Source organism: Pristiophorus japonicus, chromosome 1 (assembly GCF_044704955.1).
Source record: "Pristiophorus japonicus isolate sPriJap1 chromosome 1, sPriJap1.hap1, whole genome shotgun sequence".
NCBI lineage: Eukaryota > Metazoa > Chordata > Chondrichthyes > Pristiophoridae > Pristiophorus > Pristiophorus japonicus.
In genome coordinates, this window is record NC_091977.1 from 523,739,322 (window position 1) to 523,744,638 (window position 5,317).

Genomic DNA, 5,317 nt, shown 5'->3' on the forward strand with positions numbered 1-5,317 from the left:
TCAGATCCTATCAGGGCACACGTTCCCCCTTTCTCAGCTAACAGGTAATCGAGGGCCATTCGGTTTTGGAATGCTACGGTCCTTATCGCTACCATTTCAGCTGTGATGCCCTCCAGAGCCTCAGCAGTGCGGTGAGCTACCTGTTCCAATATCGTTTCTTTGAATCCATCTAACAGTCTCAGTTAGGGTCAGGGGAACGGTGCGCAAAGGAATTCCCCCTTTGGAATGTATAGGGATATGTGAACACACCCAGCATCTAGTGAAGTGCCCTTTTTCCGCATAAACGTAAGACATATACAAAAAGGTGTTTACATGGAGCTCTCGCCTTTGTCTTCCTTCCCGTGCACCAAAACTGTCATATATCAACACTATTATGCAGACAGTAGCATACAGACACAGTCTCATCTTATAAATAGTCCAATTATTTAGCTGATAAAAAGAGTTCTGTTTTCACGTTTCCCTTCAGGTCTCCCTCAGTGTATTTGGCCAAACTGATCCTCCTTCAACTGCCTTGTTCAGCTATAGGGAGGAGGAGATCTGGAACAGAAACAGGAATTAGACTAACCAGCAAAATTTGTTTAAATGGTGATGAGCTTGCAGTGGTGCAGGTGAACCCAGACACTTTTCCCCTCAACCTTGGCTGCAGTGGGGGTAGTGAGTGACACCTAAAAAGGCCCCTCCTATTGTGGCTCTAATCCCTTCCGAATCCATACTTCCCTGGTGCCACGAGGGACTATTCGGGTAAAACTGGGAGGTCGAGGTGAGCATCTTGAACCTGGTTGTGAACTAGTCGCAGAGCCTGAGTCAGAGAAAGAACATAGGTGGTCATCAGTCTAGCTGAGATCTCATATCTAGGAACAATTTCCCTCATTAACACCTTAACAACAGTCTGAGTCTTATCGTCCAGGTTAGGGTAGGCTTCAATCCATCTGCTAAACACATCTACTATTACTAACACATATCTGTAACACTAAACTTTTTGCAACTCAATGTAGTCCAACTGAAATATCTCAAAGGGACCTTCGGGTAGGGGCGTTTTACCCCAATCACAGGGGACTCCCTTCCCTGGAATATGTTGCTGGCCAACCAGGCAACGACTACTGATGTTCTGGGTGAGCGCCTGGAGTTTAGGGTGCCACCAAGTAGCCAAAAGTGTATCACTTGTTGCCCTTGCTCCACAATGAGTAGCAAAATGCAGACATTCTATAACCCATGAGGCCAACTCGTCAGACATGCAAGTCTGTTCCGCGGGAGTGGTCCAGAGTTTAGAAACATTGTCATAAGTACATGCATAATATTTCCACAACAGTTTATCTTTTTCAGGAGCGTCCCCCTGTGCTTTTATAACATCTTGGATGGTTGGCATTGGTTTTTCCGAGGCTAACTTATCCTTTGCAGGATTTTTAGTCTGACTCATAATTTTGGGCACTACCATCTGTTGGTCATGAGAGGCCTGTTTGGCCTCTTGGTACAATGGCAATGCGTTTGGGGAACATGAGGGCTTGCAACAAATCAGATACTAGCTGTTTGAGATATCTCATTCCCCTGTGAGGTTAGGAATCCCCTATTTTTCCATAATTGTCCGAAATCATGCGCCACCCCAAAGGCATACCTAGAGTCGGTATAGATATTGACTTTGAGATCTTTGGCCAAGATACAGGCTTGGGTGAGGGCGAATTGTTGAGCTTGTTGAGCAGAATAGGCGGTTTCAAAGCAGCAGATTCCAAGACCTGATTCTCCTGGTTTACTATGGCGTATCCTGAGATTCGTGTATCTTCTGGATTAATAGAAGTACTTCCGTCAACAAACATAAACAATCATGACTGGGTTCTTCCTCATCTTGGGGTGGCTCAGTAAGAATACAGTCTGGATCTTCCATCAACTAAATCTTCCCTGACTGATGTGGCCTCTTAAATTAAAGATAAGCAATCATGACTGGGTTCTTCCTCATCTTGGGGTGGCTCAGTAAGAAAACAGGCCGGATTAATTGCAGTACAGTGCCGAAAAGTCAGTTTAGGATTGCCTGTGATTTCAGTGGGTTCTGTCGGATAGAGGGCCAGTCCACATTGCCCTGCACTGGGATCTCAATTAATGGGAGTATAACCCACTTCGGAGGGGTCCTCTGCCCACACATGAGGATCCACATAGTCAGGTATGTCCAAGCCAGTATGATGCCATAGAGTTGTTAATACTTTCTCGGGGTCCCCATTAAATTGGACTGTTCGGCCATGATTTATTTGCACATCCCGGCTGGTAGGGTCAGCCTCATCTATGGCCTTGCGTACCATAACTCCCAAATCCTTAGCATGGTGAGGGGCTAATACTTCACGAGCAATATGCGGTGCCATTGTTAGGGGCTGTTTCCACAGATTCTTATCCACTTCCACAAAATCTGCCTCTCTTTCCAGTCCAGTCACTCTAGCCCTTAATAGAATTCCCTTCACTTCCCCTTCGTGATCCTGATAAAAGTTCTGCAGGTCCTGATTCTTTCCACTGGGATCGTATGCTAGGGTCACGTGACAGGGTGCCTGCGGCAGGTCCAGAGACCACCACTGAGGGGTTCTAGTGGTATAATACTGCCGCTTAAGGGTTTCCTGTTTTACAATAATCCCATTATCTCCACACTCCAAATGCAACTGGAATTTGCAAAGGAGGTCTCTAGCCATCAAGTTACAGTCCAGATTGGTTGTGATAACAACTCGATGTTCCACCGATTCTTCCTGGTAACCCATTTTAACCGGTTCTGACACTGGGAATGTCGAGATTTGTCCCAGGAATCCTGAAAGTTCCTGTGTTTCAGTAGAAGCAGGGAGTTTAAGCTTTGATTGTACAGAAGACATGAAGGCTCCCGTATCTATCAAAAAGGGTTGCCACTCATTCAGAATGGGTTCGTCGTCCGGGGAGGATCCCTGCACAATCAAGCTGCGTAGTCAATCGGGGGACAATTGACCAAAGGGGTTGTTCTGGGAGAAGTTAGTGTAAGATCCTCCTCTCCCCCCTTGCCCCCCTGTTCTTCCTCCTCTTCCTTTTCCATGCTGACGGTAGGGGCAATTTTTATTCCAATGTCCTTCCTGCCCACAATTAAAACAGTCAATTCCTCTTACCCAGTCCCGGCCTCTTCCCATACCATGCCGGGGACAATAGGGAGGTTTATTAGCAGGGCTCGGGCCGTTTGGTTGTTTAGTATAACCGTATCCTTGCTTATCCATCCAATCCTGTATGCAACACTGCGGTTCTATTGATCCTTCCTCCCGAGATGGCTCTTCCTTTCTAGTCACGTATTCAGTTTTGACCCGGGTTGGGGGCGCACCTCCCCCCTCCCCTTTCTTTTTCTGCCAATAATATCTAACTGCCCTTTCCATCTGTCCGGATAGCGTGAGCAATCAAATAGTTGTTTGAAGATCACAGACATCTATAGAGAGGTGGTCTGCAGCTTGTTGTGCATCAGGGTTTGGCATTGGTCTGACAGGGAATTGGTGTCGGGACTTTGGGATCTTGGAAATCATTTCTAGGCCGGTGGATGTTTCAGAGCTGTCTGACTGCTTGACAGTTCTGCGTCTCGATCGGCGGGGGTGTTTGCTATGTCTTTCACAACTTGGACTGGTTGACTAGAAGATTTACGGGACTGTTTGTGATGTTGAGATATAGTTCTGCCCTTTCGAGTGTGAGATCTGGTCCTTTCGGCTATATTGCTTGTAAACTGGGGATCCGAATCGCTATCAGAGGATGAGGAGTCAGTTTGGGTTTGTTGCTTTGGTGATATGTGGTTGTTCCTAACTCTTTTTACCGGAGTGTTAGGTGGAGGGTGTTGGGAAGAGGACTGGAGCAAGAGGCCAGGGGGTGCGGGAGGCGCCGTTGGGCGCTGAGTCAGTGGCCACTCATCAATTTCATCATCAGCCTCGGTTAACACAAAGCCAGCCATTTTAACTTGTAGTTGATCAATACCTTTCTCAGAGGTCCCAGAGGATCTCTTAGCAAGTTTCTCGTGCGCACATTCATTCTTTTTTTTTAAAGACGTCTACAGTTTTAACATGTGTTCCCTCTGTCAATGCAAGTCCTAATTTAATAGCATTGTTTGCCAACTCGATAGAAGTGATGCATCTTTTAATTTCTGACAATAATGTCGCCAGGTTGCAATTAAATTTTTTTTATCCCCTTTTCCTCGTCCCCTTCTCCAAATTAATCCCTGTGCTTTATTTTTACCTCTACGCTTCTAGTGTCACTTAGAGGCCACTGGTCATCTCCTAATAATTTGTTCAGGGCTCCTGATAATTTTCTAAAGTCATCAGCTCTTTCAGGGAATTCCTCACATAACTTTTGTAGCGGACTACCCGCATCCGTGGTTTTATCTAACTGATTTCCCATTTTCACACTGCCCCTCGTATTACTGTGTCGCTACGCGTTCGTGTCGTCGTGCAATTTAAACAAACTTACAAATAGACACAGACTTTACAGAACTAACACGGACTTTAACTAACTCCAAATCTAACACTTACCCGCATCACCGCACGGTCCACGTCGCCGCACGATCTTAATACTAAACTACCACGTCGCCTCGCAGTTCACGTCGCCCCGCAATCCGCGTTGCCTCGCAGTTCACGTCGCCTCGCAATCCGCGTTGCCTCGCAGTTCACGTCGCCGCGCAATCCGCGTCGACCCGTGGCTCGCGTCGCCGCGCGAGTTAAGATACTTTAACTTTACTTCAAACACTTACCCGCATCGCCGCACGGTCCGCATAGCCGCGCGATCTACAAAATAGACAAAGACTTCTAACACTTACCCGCATCACCGCACGGTCCGCATAGCCGCACGATCTACAAAATTACCCGCATCACCGCACGGTCCGCATAGCCGCACGATCTACAAAATTACCCGCATCACCGCACGGTCCGCATAGCCGCGCGATCTTAATACTAAACTTAAAACTCTAAACACTTTAAGACTTACAGACTTACTGCCATTAGCACTGACTTTCGCGATTCGCGTTGCTGCGCCTCTGCGTCACTACGCGTCGGCGTCACTGCGCGTTTACGTCACCGCGCGTCTACGTCACTGCGCGTTGACGTCACTGCGCGTTCGCTTCACTGCGCGTTTACGTCGCTGCGCGTTCGCTTCGGCCCTTCTCTCGGCCGCGCGTTCGCGTCGGCCCTACCTTCCGAGTTGCTGCGGGGTTTTTTTTTAAATTCAATCAGAGCCTAGACGGGCCAAGTGATATACAAGGTCGACGTCGTACCTGAGTTGAACACCTATCCTCTATTTAAATCCCCATTTTATTCCCTGTGAGCCTAATTTTCTAATTTTGATTTCTTATGAGCCT